This window comes from Biomphalaria glabrata, chromosome 8 (assembly GCF_947242115.1).
Source record: "Biomphalaria glabrata chromosome 8, xgBioGlab47.1, whole genome shotgun sequence".
Classification (NCBI taxonomy): domain Eukaryota; kingdom Metazoa; phylum Mollusca; class Gastropoda; family Planorbidae; genus Biomphalaria; species Biomphalaria glabrata.
In genome coordinates, this window is record NC_074718.1 from 11,237,959 (window position 1) to 11,253,773 (window position 15,815).

Consider the following 15,815-nt stretch of genomic DNA (forward strand, 5'->3'; position numbering starts at 1 on the left):
CGAATCCTGGCGAGGAATGGGATTTTGAAGTCCATGCAACTCGAATGGGTATTTGACATTAGTTAGCTGGTCATATGACACCCATCTTTAACCGTTGACCATAGAAATTGATTATCTTTACTGTTTACATCCTCTTCCCTAGAGATAGCAATGGGTACTTACCAGGGCCGGCCTTAGGCCACTGCAACCTATGCGGCCGTATTGGGCCCCGCACTTTCATTTGCCCCGCGCTAATTCTAGGTGTAATTTATCAAATTAAACAATTTTAACTTATATATTATAACAGGGTTTCCGCGGTCTCATGACTTTCCATGGCCTCCTGGAAATCTCCTGAGATTGAAAATATAGGAAAAAGTCCCGGAGATCTCCTGAAACTATTAAAATCTCTTGAAAAATAGACAAAATTGTTATGTTTGGGCTACCAATCGTATGCGCTATTTGAAAAAAAAACAACAGTATTGTTACCTTTTATTTAATAAAAAAATTATTGAAAAGACGAATAATGTTTTTTTCTAATTCAAAACCTTAATTTTGACATTATGCTTATCCTTACCCAGACTGGGCTCCGCGCAATCCGTTTCCCATAGGTCCCGCAATTGTTAGGGCTTTCTCTGGCACTTAACCTAAAGTAGTTTGATATGTTTGCCCATCAAATTGTAATGGGTCCCTTACGTTAAGGAACGTAAAGGCAGATGTTTGCTGACACATGACATCGCCGTCTATAGAAATAAGTTAACTTTACATCAGGTATTCCAAGAACCCGGAAGAACCACAAGCTTAATAATGCAAAATGTAATGAACTTTAAAAAGAAAATCAGATCACGATTTAAGAATCACAGTAAGATTTTTTTATGGGCTTTTGATATTGTGTCATATTTGAATATGTCAGTGATGATATAACACTGTCACCTTCACCTATCCTTTAATCTGTTGGAGCGTTGGGACACCACACACGATTTTTCGACCATCTTTCTCCATTCCTCTCTTACTTTTCCCAAGGATAGAGCCCCTATCGTCCGTTTTTATTCTATCTTCCCACCACTTCCTCTGTCTGCTTCTTCTTCTTTTTCCTGGTATTGTCCCCGAAAGAAGATCTTTTGCGAGCCCCAAAGACCTTGTAATATGACTATAGAGTTTTAGTTTCCTTTATTTTAGGTAATAGTAAGGAGTGTCAAAGAACTATACTAGTAGAAATAACCTTATAATAGTTAAATAATAGAAGTTTACGTTTAGGAAGAATTTCTTATAAACCTATTGCTAACATTAAAAACATGATTTTTCCTCAAAATGTTTTCGGCTTAAGAGTCTTGTCAATAAAAAGATTGGAACTCGATACACATTGACCGCATTAAGACCCAGATTTGAATGGGTGGCGATGTGGCTGAGTGGATAACACCTTTAGCTTCCAAATAGAGGGGTCTCGTATTCTAAACATGATGTGACTGTTTTTTTTTTTAATTTCGGGATATTTAGTTCGCCACTCAATCCATCCAGCTCTAATAGGTACCGACGTTAGTTGGGTAAAAAGTAAAGGAGTTTGGTCGTTGTGCTGGCTTCGTGACACCAGCGTTAATCGTGGGATACAGAAACAGATGCCATTTACATCATCTGCCCTATAGATCGTAAGGTCTGAAAGGGGGGAGGGACGTTAGATTTACATCTAGCAGCTCGAAACTTATTTCAGAAACGTTTGGCTTGCTAGCGCCCATGGCCTACACTGTGTTTGTAGATAGACCAACAAAAAGCTGAGAGAAAAAGCAGGCCTATCTGCAACTGACCAAACCCACCCATGCCACGTATGCGGCCGGCTTTTTAAAGCGAGGATTGGACTGTACAGTGACCATCGGAAATGAGAAATGTGCTCAACTTCGATCACGAAGGAGGAGCTATATATATATATGTAAATGTAATATTTGTTTATGTTATCTTATCTTATCTTATCTATTGCAAGCGTTGCTTTAAAAAAAAACTAACAAGTATCATTCATTCCTCGACTAGTGTCGTGTTAATGTAGCTATCTACGGCTTTACTTTATGATTGGTTTTCATTAACGACTCCGTGCTCTATTAGAGATTCTCATCTTTGGCATGTAAACTATAAATAGCTACCTTATTTATTTTTTTTTGGTGTATCCGGTGCACAGAATAATGGAAGGGTTGATACCGTTGATAAGCTATGTTTTACAGCTATATAATAATATTGATGCACTTTTTAGCACTGTAGATGCGAATTTTCTAAGCTCTTCCATTTGTAGCACATTTGTTCTAGTCCGTTGGTAAAATGAATGTGTAATACAGCCTCTTTGACATAGTCTAGGTTATCCTGAAATTGTCCAACGACACAGGAACAGATATTTATTCATGTGTATATCTGGGTATTTTAAAATGATCGAAACAAGCTTTCGTTTAAAAGTTCACACGCTATTTGACATGCAATTGATTAACACGCGTTCCTTTGATATCTCAATAATTAGTTAATGTTTTGTCTATGTATGAAAGTCTAAGGAGTGATATTACGACAATAACGATCTATTGTATCTGTGATACAGCGTAGGTAACCGCTGGTACAAGCTATCAGATTTTTACATAACCTTTATTTACTTGCCCTGGGAAAAAAAAGGCGGGGGGGGGGGGGAGGTAAGAACTTTAGACATAGAAAATCTCGGACTACTTATTCCTTGTACATGTTCCAGAGCCTCTCCTGAGCAGTGATTCATTGGATGGATGTAATGTTTGAATCGCAGACTACAAGTATAATTACAGCAGACAAAGCAAGTGGTCAAGGGGAAAAAAAAAAGATTACACATAGGTGTCGCTCTTATTTAAATCAGGTAGGGTTTGAATTTGCGTCTTTTTTATTTCAGGCTATCATAGTGGAAAAATAAACTATTGTTCAGAGATTAGAACCTAGATAAAATTAAAGTTCTGTTTTCTCATAGATTACATTGTACATCTTGCTGAACAGACTTTATGTGATAATGGATATGATAATAATTATAATAATAATAAATAGGTTACTATAATGAATTATGTTACTCTTTAATGAATTTCGATCCTTATCTTATCTTATAAAATACAGACGTTTCTTAAAAAAAAAAGAAGATGATTACGTCCTACGTGTCATGCAGCGCCAGAGAATTTGAAACTTACTTTTAAAAATATTTATTATAATTATAATAATATCTTATATTTGTATTATTCTTGCGGATATTTCCCTTACAATTGTGCATTGCACATAAAAAATCATCACAACGGTATGAAACGAAATAAACATTCATGCTACAGTTTCACTCGAACATTGCACGTGACGAGTACAAAGTTGGATTGTATTCAATAATTTAATTACCAAAGAAACAACAAAAATGCTTTGTATTTCAATGTATTTGTACAGAAGCAAACAGATTCATACACGGAACAATATATCAACAGAAGCCCGTCTCTAGGGTAGCAACAATAGGATTTGAAACTTTTCCCTTCACTTCTCTTTATATAAAAGAGCCGACCGGGCAATACACGATCACGTGATGCGTAAGTTGAAGGAGATACCTCGGACATGGGCGTAGTCAAAGGTCACTTGAAGATGCATGTTGAGTCACGATGAGCGTCCTGTGGTCCCTAAACTGTGCGGAATCGCGTTTTGGGAATCATTGTCATATAAAAAGATCCACAAATATGTTTTTAAAAAGATACTTAGACGTGGTCCACCATTTAGAATGATGAATCATGTAAAAACATCCAAGTAATAGAGATTATAAAAAGGTACTATATCAACTTTGTGGGGCCTGGTGGCGGAGTATATATAACGCTTGGCACTGGAACAGAGGAAGTTCGAATCTCGATGAAGACTGGGATTTTGAAGTTTTGTATTTTTAAGGCGATCCCTAGTCCAGCCCTATACCTGAAGCTACAGATATTTATGTTAATAAAACTAGTATTATTCCATTAGCCATCAGAAAATGTATTAGTTATTTACAACAGAAGCTAGAGATCTACTCATTCTGATAACGTCTATAAGATTATAACAACATAAAGTCCAGTGTCACCTAACAGAAGTAGTCCTACGAACTAAACTAGTGACACGATGTACCATAGCAATGCAGGAACCACTGCGGGCATGTCGCCTACTTATCATTGACATTTTTTTCTGGTTGCCTTCATTACATTGTATTTGTTTTACTGTGGTGTTGAAGATGGTTCTCATATTTTATTCATTGCACACATCTCTTTAAACTACTTTGTGTTATTGTTCTATGCTGTGTATTTACGTATTTCTTTTATGTTAGCTCCCTTTGTTTCCACTTCTAAAGAACACAGAAAATGTCGATAATCATTAGAGATCATATTGAACGAAGAGCAATGGCAGGATGTAGTTACTACAGCAGAGATATGGATTTTTCTACTCTAGTGGCATACCTCCTTATAGAGAAACATAGTAGACTTTCATAGTTGACTTTCATAGTAGACTTTCACAGTAGACTTTCACAGTAGACTTTGAAAGTAAGTTGCCTTTTTTTTTAAATTAAATAACTTTAAAACTGGATTTCTTTCGGCGCCCAATTGAGAATAATTTGTGCTTTTTAAGAATATTTTAGTTAAGAAAATAGATATCGAAAATTGTGAAAATTAAAGGAATCCACTTTCTCAACGCGCATAAAAAAGATTGACTTCATTTTTTTCACCCAGACGTATTTACATACTTTCTGATAGCAAGGTATGTCTTTATGCATTTTTACAAAGCTCATATTAAGTCACTCGGTCCGTCTGTCTGTCTGGGTAAAAGGTGTGTACGAGTTATTTTTCCCATACTCATCTCGAATCAAGTTAAAACCTCGCACAGTTATTCATTGACGATGACATGATATGAATCAATAAAAATCAATTTTAAAAAAGTTACCAATTAGACAATTAATTGAAAATAATTTATTATTTTATTTAATATCAACAAGGGAAACCAATACTTCACTACTCACCGATATGTTTAAATTGGTTGGGTTTAGTCCCCTTATAATTGTATTAACGCTATTTCTCCCTCACGCATTCTCCGATCAAGTAAATACTTTAAATAATTATTTATTGTACCTAACAAAACATGCATCAATAATCTAAAACACTCAATTAGTCCATTAATTATTGGTTATTAATTATTTTGTTTGATATCGAATAATGGAAATAACTTGTACATTATTGTTATAGTTTTTAATGGCGGAGTTCTTTCCCTTGGATAAGATTTTTAAAAATATTTTGTTTGTTTTAAAAATGATAATTTACAAAATTGATGTATGTTTTACTAGTCGGACTCTTTATGGCCTTTTAATTAAATAATAATTAACGCAATGTCTTAGAGATCATACGTTGTTTTACGTGGCTACTCAGACCTAGTTGTGACTTTCCTATTTAGTCACAGCTAGGACAGACAAAGGCGTGGATCTGGTTAAATTCTCCTTTCACCGTTTGTCAGTGGCAGAGTCTACTATTTAATTACTAGGTTGTAATAAGAAATATAATGAAGTCTATAAGAGTTCTTGATTGTATTAAAGTGAAGATGTACGAATACATAAGTTCTATTTGACTGATAGACTCTGACTGACGAACTGACAAAACATAAACAACCAACAAGAATTGCATCATGGGGAGTTCACTTGCCTATATAATTTGTCGTTGCAATAGCTAAGACGTGTAACAAACAGCCACAGCGAGATTGTCTCATTTCAAAATAGTCATTCGATAAAATCTTTGTTTGCACATTGTGACGTGCTATAGAGTGTGTGTGTGTGTGTACATTGTGATGTTGTGCTATGGAGTGTATGTGTGTCTTATCTTATATTATAGTATACAGATATTAATTCAAAAAAAGAAAATGGTTACATCGTACGCGTGTCTATAGGTCAAATGGTCAACATAGTCATGCATGTTAATCAATGACTTAAATTCTGCTAAGTCATTGGTATTACTGGCTGACTCAGGCAACCCATTCCATGCTCTAATAGCACTAGGGAAGAATGAGTACTTGTATAAATTTATCCCAGCATATGAAACAAGGAATGTTCCATTTATCTTTGTGTCTTTCGTATGTATGTTTCCTAGATGACGATGATGAGAAGTTACGCAATTGGTTGGCGGCTGTGCGGTGTAGAATGATGAAATATGAGCGGGTTTCTATTAATGCAAATGTAAATCGAAAGACGACCTAGAGGAGAAATGAGATGTTTTTGGAGTGGGTTAGATTTTCTTTAAAATACCTTTTTATATTATAATTCTAGATTTATCCATTTGATTCTAAGGTAAAACGGTCTATATTGTAATAAATGTTATATTTATTTTATTTGTTTTAAAAGGGGTTTGTTCAAAGTTATTTCAAGCTATACAATTAAAAATTGTATACGCCTACATTGCTTTAGTTGTACTAGCAATCTGGTGCTACAAGTCAATGGCGACCAACAACACGTCGTTACTAAAGTTGATATGACCAGATTAGCTAACAAATGCTTCCACTGAAAAGAGTCTCAACTAGCCTAGTCCAACTCCTGGCTTTCTTCACGTCTGGTTCAGATTTAGGTTCTGCGGAACTGTCAACACTGACATGAGATTGGACAAATGCGAGCATTTGAATTTGGCGCCTAACTCAGTAAGCTTAAGGCAGGAAGAGCTCATAAGCCAAGGTCAAGAAAAACTCTGACTCCAAACCTCTGCTGTCTTGAAGCTATCCACAAACATGGAAAAACTTCAGGAAGAAAAAAAACCCTGATAAAAAATTAGGAATCGGGGACCCTTAGTCAGACTGCAGCACACAATGCTACACCCAGGCAGAGCCATGTACATCTCATTGCACTGGGGCACTGTGTTGAGAACATTATTCTCTGACAAAACGGACAAGGAAGGTGGCTGTTCTTTGCAAAGTTGCCCTGTCTCCGTACAGAGCCAACTCACCATGCGTACCAGTTTTTATCACTCAAAGGACCGTTTTTGGGGTGTAGTATCGCGCACTCCTATAACAAATGGTCAGGGCCGGCCTTAGGCCACTGCAGCCTATGTGGCCACATCATATGCCCCCGCTAATTCTATGTGTTAATAATTAAATTAAACCATTATAATTTTTAACAGGGTTCCCGAGTCCTCCTGATTTTCTAAGATCTCCTGGAAATCTCCTGAAATTATTAAAATCTATTGAAAACTCATAAAAATGTGCCATTCAATATGGTAAACGCCAATCCTACGAGGGAGTAAAATAAAAGTCACTTTCAGCTTTCATATGAATAAAAGTGTAATGCAAGGATAATTTATTTTCTTATACAAAATCTTAATTTGCATTTATTATCTTTATCCCTACCCTGACTGGACCCAGCCAAGCCAATTCGCATAGGGACCATATTAGGGCCGGCCCTGCAAATGGTTAATCTTTTCTTCGTTCAGCTGCGACGCCGCTGACCCCAAACTGTTTCGGCACTTTGCCGTTCCTTCGAACAAATAAGCTGCGTGGAGAAAGGAGGGGGGGGGTGCTGTGTGGGCAACATCGCTTCAACTATAAGCTCAGTCCCACGCATTCATCTCATTTCTACGAGATAATCTTTAGTTGCTTCGCAACTTTAGGAAGTCCTAATAATAATCGGAACTTCAATAACATGAGAAACATATTTTGAAATTTTTTTTAAAGTATCGCGTGCACCCCCACGTCCATGTTATCTTTCATTGCAGATACGCCTATGATTATATTCTGTCCAAACTCTACAATTGAGAGTCTAGTGTTGGCTCAGAGAATCTATATCGATGGCCATCTAGGAGACGTGTTCCTGGTCCAGTCTTAGCATAAGTACAAATCGATAACAATGGAAATGGCTGTCGTCTGCTACAAGTCTTTACTTTTTTTAGTCATCTTTTGTCCCATTTCTCATTTCAATGTTGTTGTTTTTTTTTTTCATCTTTTTCTCTCAACATTAGACGTCTTCAAAGTTTTAGTTTAGCGGTCATTCTTTTCTTAAAGCGCATCATGGGTGATCTACCTTTGATTCTCTATTAACGAAAATATCTACATTGTAATGTTAGACATATGCTTGTTTCCTTTCCTCTTTTTTTTTATTGCTTCTTGTGATAAATTATGCAGATTTTATTGACCAAGAATGCACAAAACAAAGTGATATTCATATTTATGGGTGTTTCAAATTTTTTTTAATTTTTAGGTATTTAGGGTTCTAAAATAAACTTATTTTCATTATAGAACTTAATCAAATTTTTTACACACTTTATTACATTCACATTAATTTCAGGAACAAATTATTTTATTACAAAGATGTTGTTATATTTCATAATTGGTGACCTCTCAAATAGTCCAATGTTTTCAGCTTGGGTTTCGTTCTTGGAAGTTCAAGGCGACTGCGCTTTTGCGATCTATGAGCCAGATAATGTAATGGTGATTTTTCTATGGCCCACGGGTGAGGAGGCTGTCATGTGGCCAGCACAACGACCAACACATTTACTTTCCCCAACTAATGTAAGGTACCCACAAAATTGTGTGAATTCAGGGAATCCCGAAACTCAACAACTCCACCGAGATCCGAACCCGAGACTTCTCGTTCAGAAATCCAAGCGCTTTACTACTCAAACTTGTTTTCTTCAGATCTTGTTAGAACTTTCTTTACAATTGAGTTTTTTAAGTCCTTGTTTTTTAAACCGTCATGAAGTGCATTAGTTGACTTATTAGACTATTTTTTTTTTTAGAAACACTTCTTTAGAAGGAATCAGAGTTTTGACTTCAAAAATTTCTAGGGCGACAGATTCTCAGATAGGTTTGGTATTTTGAAGTGGAATGAACTAGGGAAAATGTGTAAAAGTTGAAAACTTCCAGCGACTAAAACACTTTCTGGCACAATTGGAACTGTAAAATTGTATTTAAAAAATTAAACAATAAAAATGATAGAATGAGCTAAGGGCAACGTGCGGGCAATCAGTGATATCACACATACACAGTCAGTGTTATCACACATACACAGTCAGTGATATCACACATACACAGTCAGTGTTATCACACATACACAGTCAGTGATATCACACATACACAGTCAGTGTTATCACACATACACAGTCAGTGATATCACACATACACAGTCAGTGATATCACACATACACAGTCAGTGATATCATACATACACAGTCAGTGATATCACACATACACAGTCAGTGTTATCACACATACACAGTCAGTGTTATCATACATACACAGTCAGTGTTATCACACATACACAGTCAGTGATATCACACATACACAGTGTTATCACACATACACAGTCAGTGTTATCACACATACACAGTCAGTGATATCACACATACACAGCCGGTGTTATCACACATACACTTCTATTTTACACTTCTCTTTTTATTTCTTTGTATTACTCTTCACTCTTTCTCTACTCACTCAATCTCTCTCTTACACTCGCTTCAATCGCTAGCCACTCTATGTTTATTATCTCTTTCTTTCTCTTTTTAATACCACTCTCTTTCTCTCTCTCATCCTCACTTTCTGCATTTCTCTTTCTCTTCACTCTCATACCTCTCTCTCTCTCTGTCTCTGTCTCTCAGACACTTAAACACATATCTTTACTTTTTTACTTCATCTCTCCAATATCTTTCATCCTTTCTTTTTAGTCTCTTTCATCTCTCTCTGTCTCTCTCTCTCTCCCTCTCATCTTCACTCTCTTCATTTTATATCTCCATTATCATTTCTGTTTACTCTCTTCACTCTCTTGATCTCCTTCGTTTCATCCCCAACCCCCCTCCTCTTTATTTTCTCTCCTCTTTCACCCCTCTCTTTCACAATACCACTCCCCATTTCATATTTTCCCTTAATCCTCTATAAAACTAGATAAAAGTACGCCACGAGGTGGACACACAGAATTTTCCGACTCTATTGTTCGGACATCACGTGATCATCTCTTCATAGCCCGATGTTTCCAGGTGGATAGAGAAACTCTTCAATGTCTGCGGTGATGAACAATCTGCTTCACTTTAACCCATTTCGTGCATGAGGGAGTCAAGCAGCGAAGCGTAAAGTGCGTTCAGATGAAAGAGGTGTATATGTGTAACAGGGGCGTAGACCATGTTCTGGTTAGACGAGGAGAGAGAAGGAATCGCATTACATTTATCATAAGTTTAAAAAAAAAATCTAGGGGGAAAAAACGTGGTTTGAAAAGGCCGGACGTGAAAACTGATTTGATTAACGAAAAAAAAAAACAGACAAAAGTGTTTATTTAAATTAAAACATTTACACGTTGGGAGATTCAGAAGCAATGGAGACGACAGCTATGTTGCTCAATTTCGGAAAAAAAAAGCTGAAAATTTTGAGCATATATTCAATTTATCTTGACCTAAGATCTTTTGGCTGTCTTGACGTCTGCTGACCTTTTTTTTTATAAGGCTTTGAATGTCATAGGTTGATTGGAAAAAATTCAGGGCTCTCTGACCAGAAGAATCGTTGTATAGAACTGTTGAGCATTACTGAAGTAGATGTAAGAGTTACGAATTTGGAAGTAGGTTCTGAAATTGGTTCTGAAGTAAGTTCTGATGTAGGTTCTGAAGTTGGTTCTGAAGTCAGTTATGAAGTAGGTTCTGAAATTGGTTCTGAAGTAAGTTCTGATGTAGGTTCTGAAGTTGGTTCTGAAGTCAGTTATGAAGTAGGTTCTAAAATTGGTTTTGAAGTTGGTTATGAAGTAGGTCCTAAAATTGGTTCTGAAGTTAGTTATGAAGTAGGTTCTAAAATTGGTTTTGAAGTAAGTTCTGGCGTAGGTTCTGAAGTTAGTTATGAAGTAGGTTCTAAAATTGGTTTTGAAGTAGGTTCTGACGTAGGTTCTGAAGTTACTTATGAAGTAGGTTCTAAAATTGGTTCTGAAGTAAGTTCTGACGTAGGTTCTGAAGTAGGTTCTCCTGCTTAAGATTCGCAAAGTAAAGTTCTACCTGAAGAAAGTGATTGAAACAAAGAAAATAATCATTAAAAAAAGCGTTCAGTGTCACAGGCTGTGTTTAGTGAATTGAATAGTACGTAGTGTAATACATTGTATAGTACATTGCTTATTACTTTGTATAGTACTTTGTATATTGTATGGTACTTTGTATAGTACATTGTATAGTACACTGTATAGTAAATTGTATAGTACACGGTATAGTACAAAGCATAGTTCTTTGTATTGTGCATTGTATAGTACAGGTCGGGATTTATGACATCACCAGAATGTGCAGCCTCCTAAAGCCTCAGCCCTAAAGTTGCCCTCCATGATTCAAAACTATTTGTTTAAAAACATTTTCAATCTAAGAAACAACAAAGTGAAACGAGCTAACACGTTCATTCATTCTATCTCTTCCTTGACAAAGTTGATATTGCTGATAGATTTAATAATACTAGCTGCTTTTGTATTGAAGTTCGGGGGTTGGAGGTCACCATCAATATCTTCCCCAGGGCGTCAACTTACTTAAACCCGGCACTAGCATAACACAGAAACAATTGCGAGAGTCTTTAACCCTTAAAATGCGTGTGGTATATTAGCCTCTAAACATCAGAATTGTAATTCCATTTGGCATGCACTCATTGTAAAACAGCTCAGCACTTTAAGGGTTAAACAACCACTTTGTGTTTCTAGAGTAAATTTTTCCATTCATTTAGAAATGTTATAATGGCAGAAGTCCAATGTTCGTCTCAAATAGAAGCCGCAAAAAAAAAAAAAAAAACTTGGCGAATAGTTTCTTTCAAAATCTTCTGGTCTCTATACCAGGCACGAAGCTATATCTTATTTATCAGCTTTCATGAAAAAATAAAAGAATTAAAAAATTGACGAACAGATCATCTGGTGGTGTTGATTAGCTGACACTATCTGTGTATCGAAGCACTTATCTACTCCTAGTTTACTCTGACTTTTACGCACTTATCCGATGATAGTATATCTGTCCTGTACGCACTTATCTACTCAAATCTACTGACGCTATGTCTTTATTTGTTGAAATACAAGTTTTGAACGTATCTTTAGAAGATCTGTAGTTAGAATCTCAGGAAGGAAGACAGGGGCGGCAACTAGTTGGGCTCGAACTCGGTAAAATCGTGACGACAGTCCAAAGCGCAAACTACACATCCAGGCAGCCAGAGGTCATACGTTTCTATGTAGTGGTGTTTTTTTTTATTAACTAAGCAATGGAGCAAGTCAGTGGTGCCTAATCTTCTGACATGGGAGCTTAATAAATTTCCCGAAGGCGTGTCAAGGACCAATTCAAGCAAAATACAAAAAAAAAATACTTTAAAAATACAACAAAGTTTATATTAATGTGTACCAATAAGTTAGGATCAGTCATGTAATTAATTTTGTAATAGATCTAGACTAACAACAATAAATATGTGCGAGTAGAATTTTTTTTTACCAATTGTTTTTGTTTAGCTCATTTCGTGCTTTTAGCTTTCTCAATACTCTATGATCCTTTCACTTGTCTGGACCAGTTGGAAAGGGGGAGAAAGAACGGGGTATCAGGGTGATCGCTTTTTAAATTTTTTTTTTTTAAGGGAACGAGCTCAATTCAAACTTGTGAGCTAAAGCCTTCTCATGCTTCAATGATGCTTCTCACGCTAACGCGGTAACTACTCTGCTAGCGAAGAGTCTATAAACAAAACATGGAAGATTGTATTGTTATCTATTGTTTCTATTTCATGCTTGTGTTCAATAAGCTTCAGACGGCAGCTTAATATAAAGAGGATTAATTCAGCTTATACCACTATTTCAGTCACGTACTATTTATTTCCCTTGTTTGAGATACCAAACAAAGTAATTTATACCAATAGTTAATTAACTAATTGTTTTTTTTTAAATTGATTCTAGGGTTTGTCAGGTAAATGAAATAATTGTGCGAAATTTCAGCTTGATCCCAGATTGGATGTCGAAGAAATAACGTGTACAAACTTTTTGACCAGACAGACACACAGACCAAGTGATTTGATATATTCAATAAACCTTTTTGTTTTTCTTTCTTTTATAATTTTACAATTAAAATTAGTTCTGTTCTATTCAGTTCATAGCAGGTTATTTTTAAGAGGGGTGCTTACAGTACACAGTGTCTAGAGTCTAGTTTGTAAAGTTCCTCTTTCAGACCTTGCGATCTATAGGACAGATGATGTAGGGGTCATCTGTTTCTGTGACCCACGGCTAACGAGGATGCCATGTGACCAGCACAACGACCAATCGTCTTTACGTTTCCCCAACAAATGTAAAAGCTGGGTGAACCCAGAGGCACCCAAAGATCCCAAAATTAAAATCCCAGTCTTCACCAGGATTTGAACTCCGAAGCCATGGTTCGGAAGCCTAGCACTCTACCGCTCAGCCACCGCGCCTCCTAACAATCTCACGAAAGCAGACAATCTTAGATCAAAACTTCTATTAGAAGATCTTTCAACAATCCAAAACTCTGATACGAAGATCAAGCGCCATGCACCTCGAAGTTGTAAAAATTAGAGCTCAGATCTTTTTGTATTTAGTCTTACATCTAAATTACTAGTATTATATCTTTCAACAATCCCAAGAGAACATAGAATCATGAAACTATTAGAAGAAGATTTTACAATAATCACAAAAGCACATTTTTTTTCAACTTAGCGTAAATATATAAATATATACACTGTGTATAGCCTACATGTAATCTGGAATGGCGCAGACATTTTGTTTTACATGGATTATAAAGAAAATCATATTGTAAAGTCTGGGACAGTTAACACACGAAAGCACTTGAGAAAAGAAAATGTAGTAATGACAAAGACTCTACACTCACACATTAAACGTCCACACACAAAACATGTTCACACACACTCACACTACACTCACGTTCTGACATGCCCACACTCTGACATGCCCACATTCTGACATGCCCACATTGAGCTGAGTTTTAGAGACAGTTGTCGTTACATTGCTTCAGCTTGTCAACTCCAAGATTTTTTTTTATGAACTTCAAACAGGAGTACAAAACGGGTTCTAGCTTGTCTATGTATTTCTCTAACTAGTTTAGGTATTTCTTTACAAAGACTATGTATTTTTATGAACTAATTTAGGTATTTTTCTAACTAATGTGGGAGTATCAGTCTTACAAATTACTGCTAAAGTGAGATCGGCTTTGAATTATACATAAAACACTGAGCCGTAATCTTCAAATACAAAAGCAAAATCTAATAAAATACTCAGAAAGACACAAAGATAAAGGCACATTTCTCGTTCCATATGCTAGGACAAATTTGTACAAGTGCTCCTTCTTCCCTAGTGCTATTAGAGCATGGAATGGGTTGCCTGAGCTAGCCAGGAAAACCAGTGACTTAGCAGAATTTAGGTCATTGGTTAATATGCATGACTAAATAAATGCATGACGCGTAGCACGTAATCATCTTCTTTTTTTAAAGTAACGTCTGTATTATATAAGATAAGAACATTTGAGCTTGAACGTTTACAATCACACAACAGATACGGATGTTCTCTAATACAACAGAAAAAAAACTTGACTCTACAAAAAAAAGGGAAAAGTTGGCAGCTATCTCCTGTGTCTGGCGGCAACTACACAAAATCTGGCACGTCATCATTAATAATAAATATAATATTGCTTGTAAATACAGACAGGAGTGGTGGGAGATGGTCGACAGATCACATGCATTACCCCAACCGTCCAACTCCAACAGACTTAGGGACAGTAGAAGGGAAAGTAAGTATTGCTTTTAACACTAAAAACAGAAGAAAGTTCTCGAACTATTGAAGGCATTTCTCTTACTACTGTATTGCAAGTCGTTGTGCTGGCCACATGACACCCTAATTGACCATGGGCTATAGAAATAGGCGACCTTTATATCATATGCCCTATAAATCGCAAGGTCTGAAAAGGGGTAACTTTTTATTTTTCCTTCCATTACTATATTGCTACTTTTGTGCTACATTGGGGGCTACACTATGTGCTACAAATTATACTGTATGCTAAAATTGTAGCTACAATGAATGTTGCATAACGTGCTACGTAAGTAGCCACCATCACTGCTACATCGTGTGTTACATTAAGTGCTGTATTTTGTGTAACGCTGAATCGGGTGCTGCACTTTTTGCTACATTAAATGCTACATATCCCTCCTTCCCTTTAAGTAGCCATTGTCCTCGCGTACCCCTTCTCCCCACTCCCCCCCCCCAACAAAAAAAAGTCTAGTCATTAAGATGGACCTGTGGTATGGTATTGGCCAGACCAATAAGTTACAAACGACTTTTTTTTCTTTCCCACAAGCTCCTACATTATTCTTCTTAATCTCAGGGGTCAACTCGGGTCGTGTTGTGAATAGGTCCACGGACTGGTCAAGCCGAGACACGGAATTAAACGTGTGATTGTTGCACATAATAAGAGGTTTTACGGTAAAATCCCGGTCGGACCAAACTGAGATTTAGTCCAAGTCATTGCAGAGATGGAGGAGGGGAGAAAGGGGGAGAGAGGGCTTGGGTGGCGGTCGATGATGTCTACTAGAGTGGACAGCGGCCGGCAGTTTATTAACGACTTTCACGGCAGTAAACTGACCCGCTTTAAGATCTGACTGGCGCTACTGCTGGCAATGAATACTTGACCGAATAGATCTGCTAGCCTCATGAAAACTAACAGAAGGCTTCATCACATTCTTAGTTATCTTTCATTTTTTTTTTTCAAACCAATGTCGCGTATGTTTCTTTCAAAGAATATATATATATAGAGAGAGAGTCACGTGATATGACGTCATAGCTGAAAAGAAATAGTGAAATTTTATGAGAGTCTGAGAATTTCATACATGGAAGCTAATTGATAAATAGA

At 36.5% G+C, this 15,815-nt stretch overlaps 1 protein-coding gene across 4 annotated transcripts in view; it reads left to right on the plus strand.

Annotated features, from left to right (window-relative positions):
- The window catches only part of LOC106078545 (uncharacterized), a 171,731-nt gene that overhangs the window by 96,951 nt on the left and 58,965 nt on the right, over nt 1-15,815 (plus strand). For 2 of the 4 annotated variants that reach the window (XM_056037951.1, XM_056037950.1), the window contains exon 2: nt 2,693-2,830. The exons of the other annotated variants lie outside the window; for them this stretch is intronic. The gene's annotated coding sequence lies outside the window, so the exon portion shown is untranslated. The remainder of the gene's footprint in view (nt 1-2,692; nt 2,831-15,815) is intronic. 4 annotated transcript variants of the gene reach the window in all.